Here is a 21,234-nt window from a genome sequence, read left to right on the forward strand (position 1 = left end):
TCAGCTCCTTGGCCGAAGATTGCCAAACATTGCCCAACGGGTCGCAGTCGTCGGGACGGCGACGGAGCTGCCGACTAGAGATCAGGACCGGGGTGACCTCGACCGTCTGATGAGACGATGGGACGCACCAGGGTCGCTCTCGGTCGTACCCGTGACAGCGCCACGCATACTCCGTGACGGGGGCAGTGCCATTCCTCTGCAAAGTCTCACGTCACGTCACGGGTCACATGACGCGACCAACGACAGTGACCGGCGTCATCATCATAAAACTAAGCAAACAATGGCACTGAGAAAGCAGGAAACGGAAGCCGGCAGAGCCACCGGAACGACTGGAAGACGATCCATGCAAAGACGTGCAGAGCGGTACAATTGAACGCAGCCGGCGATGACACGGCGGAGGAAAAACGCAGCCCTTTCAGCTGCAGGTCAGTGACTGGCAAAGTCGGCACAAAACCGGCACCATGGAACCCGCAGCAGTCGGCGGACAAAACCAAAGGCACGGAGAAAAACATACACTCCGCCGTGACCGGGCGGTTTGTGCCACTCGGGGTCACCTCACGAGCATATGGAGATGTTTCTGCAGAGGTCACCGGCCGACCTCGCAAATACACATATGTTCAGTGGAGGTCAGAGGTCGACACAGGCGCGCTCAGAGCCACCGAGAGATGGACCGTAACCGGGTGGTAACAGCCGCAGTCGGCCGCCAGACCGGGAGCGCTGAGTGCACTAGCCGCGGAGATATGCAAAATTATGCATGCAGTGCACGCTTAATTCCAGATAATTGTGCGGTATAAAAACATGAACATCTTCCACGAATCTCAATCCATCAGCATTTGACGGTAAATGCATAGTCTAGTAAAAACGTACCACCGCATAACTGTACGATTCATCCGCAGGATACTGCCGTTACAGATCGATAAAAAGTCCCTGAAAGACGAGCACACCTAATTTCCCATTCACCATAATCCCTGACATCTCAGTGCTGCTGAAACCACAATCCGCAGCAGTTTTTTTTTTCTAGCGGCATCAATTCACGCTGGGCACAGGGCATCAATCACGAGAGGAAAACAGTCCCTAGTTGGCCGGTTGTTGCATGATTGAGCCGCATACCATCATCCGCCGGAACGGGTGGTACCGGCCCGGCCGGCCGGCCTGACACGCAGGGGGCGAGCGGGGCACGCAGCCGGCGCGGTCAGCGCGGTTCAGTCAGAATTGCTCGGTCAGCACGGCTCGGTTTACGGTCAGCTCTCGGCAGGCAACAAATTGCAGCCAGCACTGCTGCACGAACAGATGCACGAGCAATCGAACCAGGCTGGCAGTCCTGTCTAGCATGAATAAATGCCAGCCAGTCGACAAGTCGCCTGGCCAGTGGCAGTGAAGTCATCACCAGCTCTCTCGATTCGTGACCGCCGCCAGCAGCAACTGACCCGACCGACCGACCGACTAGCGAGCGGGGGAAGGGAGGAGAGGCACCCTGACGGCAAGCCCACCCCGAGGGTGTGGACACGCCCACTGTTTGTCCGTCAGCTCCCACCAGGGGGCGGGGCTGGGACATCGGCGCTGGAAGCGACCCGCCCGGGCGCCGCCCGCCCCAGAGGGAAGGAGAGTCGACTCAGGGCGTATTTTAACATGTTAACTGGGTCGGCAATTGCCGACCCAGTCACGGAGAATGCCGACCCAGTGACAGCCGTTTGCCGACCCAGTTGCCGCCCCTCTAGGATGCAGCACGCACATGCAGGCTAGGTGCCGTCATTCATAGTGAGGCTGCTGCCCTCCGAAATGATAATGCCGCCTCTTAAAGTGAAGCAGCCGTCTATAGAAAGTGATGATCCCGCAACTCAATGTGACAGTGCCGCCCTGAATCTGTTAGTAGCCCCACTCAATGTACCAAATGGTGCCGCCCTTCTAAGCATCTGTGGAGCCCCGCAATGTGATGATACCGCCCCTCAAGAAGATGATGCCGCCCCTTTCAGTATCGGTGGCGCCCCTCAATGTGATGGTGCCGCCCTCAAAGTGCCGGTGGCGCCCCTGAATTGATGGTGCTGCCCGCCAACGAGTCGGTGGCGCCCCTCAAAATGATGCTGCCGCCCCTTTAAGTGTTGGCGCCGCCCCTTATAGTGTCAGTGACGCCTTTCGAAGTGTCGGAGGAACCCACCAATATAACCCTCGCCGGACCTATTGGTTTTCTACATACGCGCCGGCCGAGGGGGGGGGGGCGGGTACGACCCCCCCCCTCGCCGTTTCGCCCCTGGTGGAGCTAGCGCGTCGCGGAAAAAACGAGCGTGTGCGCCGTTACGAGACGCAGAGATTGGTATCCGATTTTAAGGTCCTAGGTCAACCGGTGACCTCTGAGGTCAGGTCAAGTGCCCCAAGGTACGGTTCAGTTTTTGGTGAATAACTTCGCAAAAAACGGCCGCAGCGCGCCGATTTTGGCAGCATCGTGTTCGTCTCGCTCAGGCGCGTCGAATGATATACTTTTTGTCCGGGTCAGGTCAACTTGGGGTGTTGACCTCAGGTCAAGGTCAGGTCAGCACCCCCAGGTCACGAAGTTGGTCGAAAGAGGTCATGTCGCATATCATTCGATTCGGCCGGTCTTCCTGAGTCCATTGGTGGCTTTCCCGACTCGCTAGCTCAATTTGATCAAGAGTTATTGACGAAAAACTAATATGACCTTGATGACGTCATAAATGACGTCACGCAAGGTCAACATTGCAAAAGTGACGCATCTAACCTTGCAAGGAGTGCATCAAATCACGATTCTGTGTGCTCGAGATAGTTGGAGATCGTTCCCGGCGCCAGAATAGCAGTTTGAATTTTTCCCCATTGACTTATAATGGTGAGGTCACGAAAATGACCTGACCTCATATGACCTTTAGGAAAAATCCGAGATATACAAGTTGTGGGACTCATAATGGATACTAGATCCTGCAAGTTTCATTTCCCTGTGACATCTCCTCTGGCAGTGAGGGCGTTGCGAAGTTGCGACATCTGAAGACCGTGCAGAGGTTCACTTATGACGTCATAGGTCAGTGACCTGACCTGACCCGAAAATGCGGTTGGTGTCAAAAGATCCGGCTTGGATCAAAGGTCAGGTATGCCAAGTTTCAGCTCTCTATCGCCAGCGTGTTCGGAGCTATCGCGAAAAAAACCCTATGGGGGGGCGGCATCCGCCCCCCCCCCTCGGCCGGCGAGGGATAATGGTGCCGCCCCTCTAGGTATGCACATAGCCCCTCATTGTGATGGAGCCGCCCCTCAAGCAGACGATGCCGCCATATCAAGAAGATGATGCCGCCCCTGAATGTGATGGTGCTGCCCGCCAACGAGTCGGTGGCGCCCCTCAAAATGATGCTGCCGCCCCTTAAAGTGCTAGTGCCGCCCCTCATAGTGTCAGTGACGCTCTTCGGAGTGTCAGAGGAACCCACCAATATAATGATGCCGCCCCTCTAGGTATCCACATCGCCCCTCATTGTGATGGAGCTGCCCCTCAAGCAGATGATGCCGCCCCTCAAGAAGATGATGCCGCCCCTTTCAGCATCGGTGGCGCCCCTCAATGTGATGGTGCCTCCCTCAAAGTGCCAGTGACGCCCCTAAATGTGATGGTGTCTCCTGTCAACGAGTCGGTGGCGGCCTTCAAAATGATGCTGCCGCCCCTAAAAGTGCTGGTGCCGCCCCTTACAGTGTCAGTGGCGCCCTTCAAAGTTTTGGAGGAACTCATCAATACAATGTTGCCGCCCTCTAACTTTCTGTAGCGTCCCTCCATATACATAATGGTGCCGCTTCTCAAACCATCCGTGGCGCCCCTCAAAGTGATGGTGCCGCCCCTTACAGTGTCGGTGGTGTCTCCTCAAAAGTCAAGGTGCCGCCTCTCAAAGAAATGCTGGTGTCCCTCGAAGTGTCGGAGGCGCTCCTCAATGTCATGTTGCCGCCCCTCAAACCTTCCGTAACGCCCCTCAACGTCATGGTGCCGCCCCCCCCCCCCCCCAATGTGCTCACGGCGCCCTTAAATGTCATAGAAGCGCCGGTCAAAGTGATGACTGTGCTCCTGGCAGTGTCGGTGGCGTCCCGAACAGTATCGGTGGTGCCCCTCAAAGTGATGATGTCACCCTCAAACAAACGGTGGCGCCCTTCGAAGTATCGGAGTCCCTAAATATCATACCTATTACCGCCCATTAACGATCTGTAGCGCCCCTCCATATGATGGAGCCGCCCCTTAAAGTATCCGCGGCGGTCCTTAAAGTTACAGTGCCGCCCCTTACAATGGGGTGGCGTCCTCAAAATAAAAGTGATGTTGCCCCCCCCCCCCCCCGAGTAATGTTGGCGTCTCTTCTAAGCATCGGAGGCGCTCCTCATTGTCAGTTTGCCCCACATCACTGCGCACATGGCGTCCTTCAATGTAATGGTGCCACCCCCAACGCTCAAAGAGATAATTGCGCTTCTCACAGTGTCGGTGGTGCCCCTCAAAGTGGTTTAAGTGCCCTAAAAAAGTTGGTGGCGCGCCTCAAAATGATGCTGTCGTCCCTTAGCATATCTGCAGCACCTCCAAAATGATAGTGCCTTCCCTTAACCGGCGCCGGGCTGAGGTTTGAACCCCCTCCCGACCCCTATAACTTGGCTACTGGGCCACGTAGCGACACGCGGTAAGCGGCATTCGAAAGAGTGTTAAAAACTACTTGGGTTAGTTGGTTAACCGTACTTTGGTTAGGTCAAGTCAAATGTCAAATATCAGGTGACCAGAGGTCATCAAAGGTGAAATGTTGTCTGTTTCAACATTTATTGACAAACTGGCGCATAAATCGGGGAAGAATAGAACTACAGCACCGCGAAAAAAGCGCATTCGATTGCTCTTCAACGTTCCTATAAAGTCCTCAGACTTGACCTAACATCAACGGCTTAACCTCCAGAGCACAACTAGTTTAACCCGTGCCGGGCCGGGGAGGGTTGGAGTGGACAGTGGACCCCCCTCCGCCCCTCTACTGAGCTGTTTTAATGAAGAACCTTTTTACTGTAAAAATTATTGACTCACGAAAGTTATGACATTGTTTTTTCAGTACTGTGCTCCTCTCGTCGAGATGCGTCGAATGAACTATAATTTGACATTCAAATGTCATTTGGGAAATTTGAGCTCATGTCCAGGTCATGACCTGACTGGTAAAGGTCACGTTGCATATCAGTCGATTTGTATCGTCAAACTGATATCATCTAAGGTGTTTTCATCGCTCAGGCATGTCGCATGTCTCTATCAGAAGTTATTGAAAAAAACTGATGGAGGCCTTCCATGACCTGACATGACCTCAAGGACATAACGAGGGGTCGTGGGTGGCAATTTTCCGATTAAGTGTTTCATTTTTAATTGTTTTATGATGTTTAAATTCGTTAACTTTGACATTTGTCTACCTAAAAAAAGAGGCATGCATGCCCTGATTTTCTCCCATTTCCTTATACCTAATGGAAGGGTCGCAAAATTGTCCTTACCTTTGGTCAAAGACATAGCAATTTCGAGACTTACATTTTATGTATACAGTTACACACTGTTTGTCTTATCAATCGCTGAAGTTATAAAGGGATCGTTCAGTCGGTGTATCTATGGTGAGCATTTGCCTGTTCCGTAGCTCAGTTGGTAGAGCACCGGACTCCCCGCATTGTCTTCACTTGCGTTTTGTCCGCCGGCCGATCCGGAGAGAAAGTTACCGAGTGAAGGTCATTCAAATTTCAAAAACTCAATGAAAATGTCACTGGGGTCACGAAAATATTTGAGTAGGTAGGTATACCATTCATTAACTTGGGGGGGGGGGGATGAACGTATCGTTACAAATCAATACGCTGTTCATTACGCGAGTAACTAATGAATAAAAAATGTATGACTTCATCCTTACTCCACCCGCTCTCCTCCCTCTCCATAAAAAGAGAGTTAATTGTGTTGCATTTTATTTAGATGCAGAAAAATAGAGGCGTCAAAGGATATGGCCGAATATCAGCGACCCTTGCTGTGTAAGTAATGGGGCTTGCAATGGGGTATGACAAGTGGGGGTAATGGCCCCGTCCAGCGCCCATAAAGTGGGCACCAATCGTGCGACCTGCCGACCACTGTTCTAGAGCCATAAAACACCGTGAATGTTTTAAGCTTGACGATACGGATCGACTGGTATGCAACATGTTTTATTTATGGTGAGTTCATGAACTTGACCTCAGGTAAAATTTTTAAATTAATTTTTGTAAAGTCAAATTATAGTTCATTTGTCGCGTTATGACACGAGAAATACTAGTTATATCCCGGAAAAATCGACGTAATACCGCTGAGCTTAGGTAGGTTGAATCTGAAATCATTACTCAGAAAGAGTTATAAAAGAACCGTCGAACATGTCTTTTTTGTCATTAAATATCAGTAGGTATGGCGCCCCCTCAGATGCCAAGTGCCGCCCCTATGAGTGCAAAATGCCGCCCCTAAATGTGATTGCCGACCCAGTGAAAATCCCTTAAAATACGCCCTGAGAGTCGTGGGAAGATAGATGCACGGCCTTCCAAGGGAAACCGCAGAGCGGAAAGCTGAGAACTCAATAACACTCCAGCCAGAAGAGATACCCCTTTCAACATGCAGTCCCAACAATAAATGGTAGTGTCAAGCCGGAAGTCCGTTATCAGCAGCAGGTGGTACGGGAGAAATCATGCCCTTTTCGAGCCCAGTGCCGCTCCTATAGGAGCCAAACCAGTACCAGTCAGCCCAGTGCCGCGGTCTCAGTCGGCCGTGACAGCGGACTTCCGACCTCCCAAGCCACCTGGTCCGCCACTCGGTAGGGTCGGCTCCGGCCGTCTGGATCACCGGAAATGAAAGTGACCCATCGGCCGCGCCATTGACGGCGCTATTGGCGACGGTGTCGCCTGCCGCGGCCGGGCGGCCACTCTAGGTCACCGTCTGGGTCAGCGGCGGTCACTCCGGCCGCCAGAAGACGGCACCGCGCCGGCCCGAGTTACCCGGAGTCTGCGGCCACCAGCCTGCATACTGATGACCGTCACCGCCGGCGGCCAGCGTGCAGTGGGTGCGCACTTTTTGTCCGATCGCCAGGTCCGTTAGCACGACCGGCAGAGACTGGTACCGCGGAGCCGGCCACTGGGCCACCGGCGCCCCCGGGGTGGCGCAGAGCACGAGTCGGATCGGGACTGGGTCACGGGCGGACGAGCGGCGAAGGGAGAGGGGTGCGGTGGCTGCAGAGGGAAGGGCATGTGTGCAATGCCTCAAGTTTTGAGTTAAAAGGCGACTGCTCGACTTTACAATGACAAGTTGATTTGATGACTTCCTTTTGATTCAGCAGATCAATGCCTATGCTAAGACCGCGAATTGCCTGCGGAGTACAGTTTTATGAGGGCGTGGTCCAACCACAATCCCACTTGTAATTACAGGTAACAACAAACATTGGCCATTTACGATTCCCTACGGACATCGTTCTGTTGGCTATAAATGCACCGCACACACTTGTCTCTTCAGTCAATATTGGGCGACCTTCCCGATGGGAAGAGCCGCAGCAATCGAGCATTGTGTTTGCCTGTTCCGTCCATCATCAAGCAGTGACCTTCGCAAACCAGTACCGCCCCATCACAACACCATACTCGAAAGGTCATTCCAACTGCGGACCCAGATCCCACGCGCAGCCACACATCAACTCCAACAGTACCCGTGACACCGGGAGCCCGGTACAGCCCCACAAATCACGGACACCCATCTCCTGTTCCGCTGCCCACCACGAAGGTGTGACCCGACCTCCCCACTGCACCGCCGCGCCGGGTCAGCTCGGCCGTACCAGGCCGTGACACGCCGCCCGGACCCGGGGCCTCTCGTCTGACAGGTGACCTCATCGTCCGGCGACCGAACGGCGACCGGACGGTGACCGAACGGCGACCGGACGGCGACCGGACAGCTACCGAACGGCGACCGGACGGCGAATGGACGGCGAATGGACGGCGACCGGACGGCGACCGGACGGCGACCGGACGGCGACCGGACGGCGACCGGTCTATGGCACGACCTCACCGCGGACTCCGCCGGCCGAACGACCTCCCGAAGGAACAGGTTTCTCCTCAGCACACACAGAGGCAGGGTCGACGCTCGACCGCGCACACAGCACGTAATCAGCGGACGTGAGATGGCGGTGGTGCGCCGCGCCGGTACGGGCTGGGGTGAGACGGAACTGCCGGCGAGCCTGGGACGGCAGGGTCTGGGTCAGGGAACGACCAGACTAGGTCACAGGGATGCAAGTAGACCAAGACAAGGTGCCAGTACAGCCGTAACTAGAATCAAGATGGAAAGATCGAGAGAGGCCAACAAAGGGGATGCTACGCCCAACGCAAGTCATAACAACCAGCGGTCATTCACACCAGGGTGGGTTCCGCTGGACAGAGTGCGGCAGAGGAACAGCACGAGGAGAGAGTGGCGGGAGGAGGGGAGTGGCGAGGGGCAGGTGGCGGACGGAAGCCAGCAGACCGCCGCCGGGCATCACGTGCCTGGTCGGCAACACCTGCCGTGTCCGCCTCCGTCGACCGGGGCGTCTCAGCGGGTCCCCGCCGCCGGCGACACGGGCCGGCACGCAGGGGGAGGGAGGGAGGGAGGCGCGAGGGAGGGAGGGAGGCGCAGAGGGGAGGCGGCCGAGTGTGGCCGCGAGGGGAGCCGCCGCCAGTACAGAGGGTCGGGCGCTGCCCAAGGACGCGGCACACTCGGGAAAAACACGTCAGCGGATTATACCGCAGGAATGAGGGCGCTGTTCCCGATGCCGCCTCCGCTGCTGCTGCCGCGATCAGCGCCGGGAATTCTCCGAAACCTGCGCGTCATACCTGTCCAGTGGAGACAGGGACAGGTGCCTGTACGATCTCCAGACCGACCCACGGCGGCGCAGACTATGGAAAATCCCACAGGAGCTCCGCCACTATATGGAAAGTGCTACTGCATTTGAATGAGAGAGGCATCGCAGGGGGAGTTAGCTTGACGGTGTAGATAGCTTATAGGGTCCACAGCACATGCAGAAATACAGCCGAGAGCCCACCACGTGCCAAGAGAGATGTGCTTTTCCGACGGGAAGAGCAGTGAGTGAGAGGGTCGGCTACCGGCCCAGTGCGGCCCAAAGGTGGCGGGAGCCAGCGGGACACCAAAAGTGAGCCTCAGCGGGGCGGTTATCCTGATGGAAGGCTGCGAGCCATTACAGGAGGGCGGCGGCTGACCTGACGGGTGCTCATTATTAGCCGCCGGGAAGTGATGGTATTCTCCAATCTCCCTCCCGGATATCGGCTCGGGTTGGGCCACCCACAAACTCCGTGCACCCGAGAAATGGGTTGTGTGATTAGTGATATGAGCACTCAACGAAGTCCCTGATATGTAAAGTGTAGTTAGGTATAAATGCATATACAAATACATATACATTACATATAAATACATGTAGTAAGGCAGTGCTGAATAAATCGTCGAAGAATAGGGGCTCAACATAAGTAATGCTGTTTCACCATTCACGTTATCGTAGTTTATCAGAACACAAAAATAAACCTAATGAGATGGTCTTCCCAGTTATCACAGTTCCAGAGCTTTGCAAGATCTCACTGGTTGAGACCATGTTGCGACATTTATCAACAACTTAACCTCTCAGCAACGACGATAATGAGTAATGGTATCTTAAACTGGTCTAGAAGTGGAGCAATGCACTACATTGACCGGGGCCCGATTAAAGAAGCATAACTTGTTTCTGTACCAAGTCTTAACCAGTGATAGCACGAAAGGGTGAGTTCGAACGTAATGAATTCAAAGCTGATGGATGAGAGCCACAGGTCCAAAAACGAGTCATTCTACCATGGTACCGATCGAGGGCAAATGGTCATCACAGAGGTGAAACGAAGGTCAACGGTCACCTACTATGAACGTCAAACCGCTTGAGGCCCCACTTTTCTAAATGCCATCTACCAGCGCCCGCTACCGCTACCAGCTACCGACCACCATCAAGCCTGAATGGAGCGAGGGACGCGAGTGACCGGTCGCCGGGCAAGGAGCGCCGGAGGGGTAGGGCGGAGCTTAGCGCTGACGTCATTACGTGGCTCCGCCCCATGAGCGCGTAGCCTCTACCCAAACAGCAGATTCGTTCCGTGAAATTTAACCCGCGCGGGGCTGGGGGGGTAAATTTTACCCCCCTCGCGAATTTTTGCGATATCTCAAAAACGGCGGCGCGCAGCGCCGCCAAACTTTCAGTACCTTTTCTTACATCAATTTGACACGTTCCCTGAAAATTTGAGCGAAATCCGTCGGAAAATTTTTGAGAAATTGACGTTTTAGTGACGTCATGTTCGCCATTTTCGCCTCAAAAACGGCAAAAGTTCAAACGCCGCTAACATCTTCATTTTTAAAGGAATCAAGACGTAACAAAAAAGGTTATACGTAATTTTACTTTGTCTATCAAATGGCTATCTCGGTTTTTTAAAAATTTTGGATTTTGGCCTAAATTTTTTTTTTCAAAAAACTGACTTTTTTGGGAAAATCATTATAAAATCCAAAATTTTGAGTCTATCGAAAAAACCGGAATATATGTCAGAGAAGTGGTCTATGTGCACCTACATACCAAATTTTAGAAGAATCGGTTCAAAAATGTGGGAGTTATTAAAAATTTCATGACGTCACGACACACAAATTTTTTGAAAAATGACTTTTTTGGAAGTTCTAGACCTCGTACGGAAACAAAAATAGCACCATTCGATTCGCCGTGAAAAACTGCATCAGATAGACACCTTTTTGGGCCTTAACAACCAACTTCAAAATTTGACCTCACTTGACCTGACCTTGACCTGACCTCGACCTGAAATTCATCCAGAGGTGGTCCATACCACTTATTGAGTGTGCCTATTGAATTCTATGAGTAAAATGACCCATAAAACATGTGTCGCACATGCCCTTTTCTATATTTTGTTTTTTGGTGACCTGACCTGACCTGACCTGACCTGACCTTGACCTTGACCTCTGAATGATATTGTATGCAACGAATATTGTCTTGGTAGCCTAAGAACACGTTTTGGGCGATCAGTCTCAGTCCATGACTCCATTCTTCGGCAACTACGGTGCAAGGCCGATACTGTAGAAACTTGCAATTTGTACCCTTGACCTGACCTTGACCTTGACCTCAAACTTTAAATTAAGTACATGTTTTTAGTAGTTCGTGCTGAGAGCTTTCGATTGGCGTTTGAATTTTCCAAATCGGACCATTAGTTCGGGAGATAACAGGGGGCGGTAAAATTTACCCCCCCCCCCCCCCAGCCCCGCGCGTTCGGCTGGAGACCCCAGCCCCGCGCGGGTTAACATTACGAGTGAATGAGAAGTACCTTTCATAATCGTTTGGCGTCAAAATACCTTTGTAATAAAAGTTTCGGCAGGCTCTGAAACACACATTGCCAGAATATTGTCAACGAGAGTTGACGCATTTTAAAATAATCGCAAAAAAAGTGGGGTCTCAAGCGGTTTGACGTCCATAGTACGTCCCGATCAGCCCAAAACAACGGGTTCAGTCAGGCGACTCCATATATCAAATCACACATAAAAATATAAGCCAAGAAAGTGGAAATACGACAGACAGGACATGCGATGTTTGGATCAAGGGATGGTTAAAGAGGGTGACATCTCAGATATGGTAACATCACCTCTGTTTTGCTTATTGTAATGTCACAGCAAGCCTCGTAACGAAAGCATGGTGTAGCTGTCACCGTGCAGCACGGCCCTCCGTGTTCTATCAAAGCATCGGTGGCACGCGCGACCGAGTTATGTAGTGTGTGCCAACGAGATTGGGTCACAGCGCGGGACCAACTACGACAGTCAGCTGATCACAAAATTGGTTCATAATACCCGCAAATACTAAAATAATTCAACAGGCAGGCATATTAGTGTAATGTCGAGAAAATATGGGCGTAAAAGCGAGAAACTCATTCCTTCAGACAGACACTCACTATAAAGCCGGTACCTACCACGGAGTTATCGTAAGCTGTGTGCATTGCGCAATGACAGTCGGGTCGTCTCCCTCCAAGAGTAGCAAAGGCCTTTGTTACACCACCATTCCAACAGACGGCAGCCAGCCCGCGGCGCAGCCCGAGGGCTCCATGGTAGCGTTTGAGGAGCCGGGGCTGATCGAGATGGAATGCGCCCGCGGCGGCCGGGACCGGCGCACTATGGTTGGAAACGGCCTCACGGATGGCCGTGGGCAATTTCGGAATATATGTATATTTGGGGTGTCATTCTGTTGGAAATTGATGAAATGTTTTGAATTGGGCAGAAAAAATTATTTAGTTGCGCATTTAGTCTCCATTATTGTACGTGGAATCGGGAGTTTCTGAGAGTGGCTTTTTTGGTGCGCCGTCAAAGGTTTAAACAAACGCGCTGGTGATAGCATGTGGAGTACCTCCATGACGTTGTAAAACTGGATTATTATATATCAAAATAATCCTTGTTATGTTGGCTATCGAGTGGAGCGACTCTTTTTCCCATGCGTGTTCAAAATCAGGAACGGCATTGCATTCTGTTTGCAGTGTCACCACAGCAATATTTGCAAAATTACGTTTATGTTTCATTGGACATACAAAAAGTTCTCCATCGACCTCCATTGAGCTTTTTGGCAGAATAAGTCTCTGTTCAATTCTGCGTAAGGGGAACGTAAAAGCAGACTGCGCACTTGTGCGCAAAATCGTCCGTGAAGCTTCATCTCCCGAGGCGTACCTACCCGTCGCTTCGTTAGCACCAGGTCGGCTCGTCAGTCTTGCAATCGCTTATCCTTATAAATGATGGTAAGAAGCAGGGTTGCGGAGTCGTGGTGGCGCCAAATCCGACTCCGACTACGACTCCGACTCCTGACTCGTTGCCATGACTCCGGCCGACTCTGTCTCCGACTCCGGACCCCTGCCAGTGTTTCGGAGTCGTGATGGAGCTGTTCCGATTCGGACCGACTCCGACTTCCACTGCGGGCTCCTGACCGACCCCGACTCCGACTCCGACTCCTGGCTCGTTGCCACGACTCTGGGCGACTCTGGCTCCGACTCCGACTCTGACTCCGACTCTGACTTCGACTCCGCACCCCTCGTAAGAAGTAACTGCTCGCCGCTGCACCTGGAGTATGGATATCGTGCAAAGGTGTATGGATATCCTGGAGTATGGATATGGATATCCACCGACAGAGCAGACATACAGACATGCTGTAAACGCCATTACACTGCCAATACCATGGCAAATCAAATGGCTATCTATGGTTTTTGATAATCGTTCTACATTTCCCAAAATCTTGAACTGAATGTTGGCAATTTCTCGTGACTACTTCACGACCATGATGCATGCATTTCTGAAATTGATCTTTTTTCAACCAGCTACGTACTCGTATGATAAAATGAATGTCACCATCGTGTTCTACGCCCAAAAGTACCCATAAAACATGTGTCATGCATGGGCTGCGAATAGGTACCAGTTTTAATTTTCGGGGTTATGTGCTTACCTGATTGACCTGACTTTGACCCTGGCCAGTGGCCTATGTTTGACTGACCCCTACATTGATCTGACACTCTTTTAGCACTTATATGAAGGGTTGTGACAGTTGTGACAGTTGTAACAGATTGTTTAGGACCAACTGACTGAATTTATTTAGGACCAACTGATGACAATATAATCGAAACGCGAAACGCGAGGCACCGATTGCGAGGTTCTAAAGTCCATGCTACTGAAAGCCCGATTTCAAGTGTTTGACCTGACCTTGACCCGACCTGTGACCTCGAAATTCAACTTTAAAGCATTCATGTGAATTGTCTCGTCGCGTTCTTCTTTCGTTTGCCGCGCCTCGTGCGTTTCGCTGCGCCTATTTGTTCGCGAGTCATCGGCTGGGGGCGTTGAACGCCCCCCCCCCCCCGGCAAACGGCGGATGGGGAAATACCCCAGCAACTGCCGGGTTAATCTGACGCATGTTTTGTCATTTGATCGTCATTTTATTTCTTACTTTTTTGCACAATCTAAAAAAATCATAAATACTCTTTCTCCAAATTTTTGACCCTTTAAGACCAATAGTAAGACACTGTGCGTCACTACGTTGATATTTCTTGCCCTAAAGCATAACAACAATATCCATTCAGTAATAGCAGTATTCAAAACATGTTCAAAATGCCTCGCGATATCGATAACATAACGAAAGACATAGGCGACTTATAACATACTTGCAATGATGACGTCACACACGCGTGACGTGACGTGACCTCGTCATTTCTGAGTTACTGTATGATGCACGAAAGACACTGGTATACCTATGCAAAGTTTCATCGCAGTCGGTCTACGCATTAACAAGTTATGGGCAAAACATGTTTTCGCGTTGACCCCCGGCCATCCGTGAGGCCGTTTCCAACCATAGTGCGGCGGCTCTGAGGAACCCCTGCGCTCACCGGCCTCATAAACATGTGATGACAGGGCGGCGCAGCGGGAAAGGAAGGAGAAAAGGACGGTGACGGACCCAGAGCGTGTCGTCAGAGCGAGCCGTTTAGTTCAGAGATGAGGGTTTGAAACATACCTAAGCGGCTTGCCAAACATGCGCACAGCTTTTCAAATTAAAAAGAGGAACTAATACTAGTAAATTTTGCTTGAAAATTATAGCGACAAATACCAGCGCAACCTAAGGAAATTCTAGTCACGCCCGTGCAGACCGACGCCAAAAGCTCTCGTAATAGGGACCTTGATCCAATTGCCCGCCGCTTCGACTTTACAAGAAGTCGCGGCTCGATACAGTCGGGGAAACTGTGGTCAAATCTTCCATTTTTAGAAAGCCTTCCATTTTTGGAAGGATTTTCTATATATGGGTACGCACCTTCCAAAAATGGGTACGCTGACGACGTCATCGTACCCAAATATAGAAAATGTTGCGCATATGTTGGAACTTACCGATTTCCGCCGAACATGAGGCAAATGCGACTATCGCCCCTGGTCGCTTTCTATTCGCCATAGTGAAGTGTCCATAATCTAGCGTGGATGCCTAAATCCTAGCGTGGATGTATTTTAGGTAATTTTTCAAAGTAATGAGTCGTGGAAAATTGACAAAAATTTACCGACAAACGATGGTTTTATAAGACTTTATCAAACATTTTGTAAGCAAAAAGCATCAAAAACGAAAAGTAAATATCCTTAAAAGTACTTTAGTGACGGGCCATGCTTGTTCGATACCGCCGACTTTATTTACAGTGCGGAATTGTCTGGACAGTGCGGCGGTTTCGGGAGTGTAGTGGCGAGTAAAACTTGTATTTGTTGCCGTTTTCTGCATTTATTAGCATATTGTGTGGTTGATTTCAATTTTTTAAGGCTTTTGCCAAACATTTGGGTGGAGGTCTCGTCATTTTTCAATGTTTTTTCCGGAATATGGGACGAATTAAATAGGCGTTGCTGCGCCGTTTTTCGTGTTACTTTCTATCGAAGGAGCATGAATCTTCAATTTATATGAGGAATAGTAAGTTTAATTTAAACCATTTTTTGTCAGGGCTATAGCTGTGTTCCTCCTGGTTGGTTATTGACCAGCTGTTTTCTCTTCTGAATTTCTATGTGTCCTCTAGAAGTAGAAAAAGAGAGCAGTGCGCCAGGACACCATGCTATTATATCACTATGTACATTGACATAGCATGCCTGTATTACCAACACTAGCACTGCTGCTTCTCCTTATATCAATGATCATAAATGGCAAAATCAACTATTAATGTTACACATTTAAAAAGGCCGTAACTTAAATCAAAGAATGTGAATCACAGTTGGGAACACTGAGATTAGACCTTCCAATTTTGGAAGCCTTCCATTTTTGGAAAATGCATACCCATTTATGGAAGGTCCTTCCAAAAATGGAAGGCTTCCAAAAATAGAAGATTTGACCACAGTTTTCCCCACTGGATAAGACACATTTTAGCGTGAAGTCTCTGGTCATGTTCGCTGAAGCGGAACAATGACGGGGTCCACCAGCGGAGCACCTTCCACGGTTGACCACAGTGAACAGCTGCGGTTGTCACTAGCTTCCACCGCTCAGCCCGCACTGGAAGCGCGAGCAGCCAGCGGCGACGGCCCAGCTGACTGCTCACAGCTCTTCTGAGAGCCCGAGGGCAGGTGAATGTCAGTGACCGGTCACAGGCCACCTGAAAGCCAGGGAGGCCAGAAGCTCCCGATGAGCCCGGGGCGGAGGTCTATGACCGGCACAGACGCCCACGCAGTCGTGCCAGGAGCACGGCCGACACCACCGCCCGCAGGTAGCAGAGGCGGTTAAGGTCCAGAACACAGGTCCCCTCCTCGCAGACACCTGGTCGCTCGCCGACTGCTCGAGCAGAGACTTCTGGAACACCTGGCGCCCCTATGAGCCACCAGACGGTTGACGCGGCGCTGTGCTGAATAGGGCTCATCAGAGCAGCGTTCTCCGCACGAAATCCATCAAAACTCAAACCCACACAAACGTATCGCGACACACAAACAAGCGCGAGGCATATGCCGATCACGATACCCTCGAAACTACACCACTGCAGTACTCACCACTCAGATCAGCAATCAATCCTTCTCAGTTTGCAGTTCACCTCTCGACCAAACACCACTACCTCTCGATCGCGCCGACCGCGAGCCGGCCGCCACCGTCACCACTGGAAAAGCCACTGAGTACGCGCCGCGCCGCGCCGCGCCGAGCCGGGTCGGACCAGGCGGCGACGGGAGAGCCCTCTGCCGGGCGCCGGGAGGCAGGTCGACCTCCAGAGGTCAGAGAGCAGCGGTCGGTCGGCCTCCGTAGGCCGCCAGCCGGGCCGGTCTGCTCTCGCACCGAGCCAGCATTGACAGTGGAGCAGGGGATTACGCACGGGTGGTGGAGTGGAGGGGGAAGGGCTGCAACGGGGAGGGAGGAGGAAGAGGTGCGCGGTGCATGGACCACTGGGATAATCACGTAGTAAAGCGGCCTCCGTTAGAGGATGCACATGGGAGATGCATGGTGGATTCAGAGAGTTAGAAACGAATCAAGAAGAAACGACAAGTCAAGAAGACACTGAAAATATACAAAACATTTCATCACTCCGTCAAAACTAGCCTTCGTAAAATTCACTAGCGCTAGTCATGAAAATGAATGCGTAAATAAGACCCACAGATAAAGTTTCATAGTCGTCCTTCACTCACGGCGAACGTTGCATGCAACGTATTCCATACACTCCGTTGTTACCTCACCGTGGCTACCGTCGCCTGGCGACCGTCCTTACGCTGCTATCCTGCAGCTTAGCATACAATCGTGCGACGAGTGAAGGGCCACGCTACAGCACGGCCTAAAGCCAACAAACCGCTCTTTGTCACGGTGTATACTGACGATTATGAAATCGCCACTTGGGGGATTATCCATCCTTGCAAGGCTGACATGCTGATAAAAATCAGGATTGCTCCACGAGGGACGGTGTCCTTAAAAACACATCCGGAAGGAACACATCAGTGATTAAGTCATGAAGGTGATATTATCGGCTACTTCAGGATGGGGCCGAAGAAATTAAGGAAAGAAGTTTCTTACGGGCGATGCCAAAAGAAAACTGGCCCAAGCTGCTTGTTATTAAGTTTGTAAGTTACCTAAGCCACGGCCGATCAGAAGCTGCACATTGACCGGGCCCCGCTCTCTGTCCTAAGTCATTATAACACGGGGATCGGCCGAATCCCTCAGTCACATGACAGAAGCCAGGGAGGAGTGGCTGTAGCTCTCCGTCAACTCTAACCTTCCCCCATCAGCTGAACACGAGCCCGGTTCGAGCCCAGACGCGTTCGGCCGCGCCCCGATAGGTCACAGAGGTGGGGCGAGGGTGCGCCGGAGGCCCACATTCGAGCAGACCGCGCGGCGCAGGGGAACTATGAAACTTCCTCGGTGCATGTCGGAAACAGAGAGGAAATAAATGATCTGTGGAATATAATGTTACAGACCTAAGATGGATGCGAATATAAAGGTCAAGTACGGAATATTTAGATAATAAACACTGTGCCATTTACAGCAAATAACAATTGAAAGGGCTTCAGGCTTAGTTGATGCCTACCCCAGACTTGTGTTATGGACATCGCGAGGTAGCGGTGTAACCAGGTGGTCCGGCTACTGCAAAGCGTCCCACCAAATACACTAGTGTTCATGATATAGGAAAAAGGAATAAGGGCACAGGAGGAGGAAAGTAAAACCGCAGTAGGTGCTACAATTACCCGGAGCTGAGCAGCACCAAGGAAATCAGCCCTTTTTAACGCAAAGCAAGCCGTGCTCGTCCTAATGAATGCTCATGAACGAGCACTATTGTTGCATTATGCATTTAGCTCTGATTTTTTAATCCAATACCCACGTCCCGTCCTTTCCGTCCGACGCAATGTCACTCGATCGGAAAGTACAAACGCCATACGATTTAAAGTGAGGTACCGATGCGGGCCGGCAGACCCGCATCCCCAGCTCGTCGAGTGGTGTATGGCAGTGACTCACTCATTGCTAGATACACACAGAGCCGGATCTGGTGAAAATACCTCACCAATAGAGTAACTGAGCTGCACCGTGCAGAATAACAGCCCGAATGAACAAAGGAACGGAAGACACACGCACACACAGAGCAGTGCCTACAACCGGGAGCTTTGCCCGGCTGCAGGAAAATGCGGCAGGCATTTGAACGAGTGCATGTCATAAAATATCCTATTGTCCGAGGATGTTCAACATTTACCCAAATCGAATAATCGATATATCATGAGATAAACTTCAATTACACCCTCTGCAAACGTATCCAATTGACATGTGTCAATCAAACTTTCCGCGGTTCCGGCCCGTGCCTGCTGCACTGATCGAAGACTGAACCGCTGCACTGAGATGTCCATCTCACAGGACTAAAGGTTACTATCGCTGATTCTTCTCTACGTGTCAATATGCCAGCCTGACCGGTCAGGCAAATAAAGCGATGGAGCTTCATCAGACACAAATGACAGCTCAAGAGGCAGTCACGTTTGCCACTTAACGTTTTGTCAAAGCATTCGCTTAAAGGACAGTCGTGACGCTTCTGTATTTCAAGTTGCGCAGCTTGCTATGATGCAACAAGCCTCTTTGAAAAGGATAAGCTGTTTCACAGCTACTTATACCTGCTATATGCTAACAACAAACCATTACAATACGGCATGCAAGCGTCAGTTGGGGGTTGAACCGTGCGCTACCGATTAAGGTCAAGGTTCATCAGTTACTGGTCGAGAATAACCCGACTTAATTAGACAACAATACGGTTAATGGCCTTGCAGCATCGGTTTTGTCGAGTTTCTTATATCACAGCGATTCTGGATTGAAACTAGGATCCATGCAAATTGAGCCTAATTGGCTAATGAAGGTGAATTATAAAGCTTGTGAGTGACCGGCACAGCTATAGTTCCGATAAAGCTTCATCAGGAAGGCTCATGTTTAATATGCGCCATTGACTGCGCACTGAGCCGTGAGCACATGCCTCATCACCGACGAAGGCGGTTACTACAGCTCCCAGAGCCTCTCACCGACGGGAGATGGTTACTACAGCTCTCAGAGGGGAGGAGGGAGGATGGCAGAGATTGGTCAAGCCTCTTAACGCCAGCTTAGACACCGACCCACCCGCGAGAGGCACTACTGTACACACAGGAGCTGGCGTGGAGGCCTTTCTACTTCCCCTCCCAGTCACTTCGGTAGCGGCGGCACGCCATTTCCCAATGAACGGTGACGAAGCCTTTCAGAGACTGGGGGTTCGTTGGTGGCCAGACCCGAGGTCTGAAAGGAACAAGGTCGCGGTGCCCCGACCGGAGGCCGGCACAACTGCAGAGTAACTGACGCCCGTTGGCACAGCCCGCGTGCGGGTATAATACAGAGGACGCACAGGGGGCTTATTGTTCCCGCTACACCGAGCACGGCACCTATCCGTGCTTCTATCCTCAGGATACTGAAATCCTTCTCCTCCACGCCACAACCCCCTTCCGGGCTGGACAGGCAACTTTATCTCATGCGGGCTGCTCCCTTGGAGCGGCACCGCTGCTCCCGAGGGAGCTATGTCCGTCAAGACAGCCCATATTCAGCCCAGATTCAGCCCGGATTCAGCCCAGATTCGGGACACCTCCGATCAAGCTGAAACTTGCACACAATGTACGCCATGACATGCCCAATCCACAGTCCAAGTCATTCGGTGGCACTCCCAGCCGTTTGACCTACAGAGGTCAGCAAAGGTCACGTGGCCCAAATTTGCACAGCAGATTGTGGCCCACCCAGTAGAGCTAGAGCGCTAAAAATGGCACCAATCGACTCGCCAGCATCTAATCTTACTTTCCCAACACTCATTTGACCTCTCAAGGTCATGCGATGACCTAAGGTCATTTGTGGGCTATATCGAAAATACACTTGCACAGCAGTTTTCGAGTAGATGAATTGACCGAATTCCAAATCAGAGAACATCATCGGGTAGCCCATGGGCCGTAATAACTTTCCTTGAAAACCGCTTTTCGATATGTGACCCCGTTTGACCTCGGCAGGTCAAAATGTGCAAATAATCGACACTCAATACGTCGCAGCCCGGATTCAGCCCAGATTCGGGACACCTCCGATCAAGCTGAAACTCGCACACAATGTAGGCCATGACATGCCCAATCCACAGTCCAAGTCATTCGGTGGCACTCCCAGCCGTTTGACCTAGAGAGGTCAGCAAAGGTCACGTGGCCCAAATTTGCACAGCAGATTGTGGCCCACCCAGTAGAGCTAGAGCGCTAAAAATGGCACCAATCGACTCGCCAGCATCTACTCCTACTTTCCCAACACTCATTTGACCTCTCAAGGTCATGCGATGACCTAAGGTCATTTGTGGGCTATATCGAAAATACACTTGCACAGCAGTTTTCGAGTAGATGGATTGACCGAATTCCAAATCAAACCAATCGACTCGCCAGCATCTAATCTTACTTTCCCAACACTCATTTGACCTCTCAAGGTCATGCGATGACCTAAGGTCATTTGTGGGCTATGTCGAAAATACACTTGCACAGCAGTTTTCGAGTAGATGGATTGACCGAATTTAAAAACAGAGCACATCATCGGGTAGCCCATAGGCCGTAGTAACTTTCCTTAAAAACCGCTTTTCGATATGTGACCCCGTTTGACCTCGGCAGGTCAAAATGTGCAAATAAACGACACTCAATACGTCGCAGCCCGGATTCAGCCCAGATTCGGGACACCTCCGATCAAGCTGAAACTCGCACACAATGTAGGC

General features: G+C 51.3%; 1 protein-coding gene across 3 annotated transcripts in view; it reads right to left on the bottom strand.

The window, feature by feature from the left end:
- Positions 1-21,234, bottom strand: part of LOC122379433 (proline-rich protein 36-like) — a 113,811-nt gene that overhangs the window by 53,833 nt on the left and 38,744 nt on the right. Inside the window, exon 1 of one of the 3 annotated variants that reach the window (XM_043361650.1) lies at positions 16,526-16,643. The exons of 1 other annotated variant lie outside the window; for it this stretch is intronic. The gene's annotated coding sequence lies outside the window, so the exon portion shown is untranslated. Of the gene's footprint in view, positions 1-16,525; positions 16,644-21,234 lie in introns of those variants that run through there. One more of the 3 variants, XM_043361653.1, reaches the window with a different exon arrangement.

The sequence above is a fragment of the Amphibalanus amphitrite genome, unplaced genomic scaffold (genome assembly GCF_019059575.1).
Source record: "Amphibalanus amphitrite isolate SeventyFive unplaced genomic scaffold, NRLGWU_Aamphi_draft 000078F_arrow, whole genome shotgun sequence".
Taxonomy (NCBI): domain Eukaryota; kingdom Metazoa; phylum Arthropoda; class Thecostraca; order Balanomorpha; family Balanidae; genus Amphibalanus; species Amphibalanus amphitrite.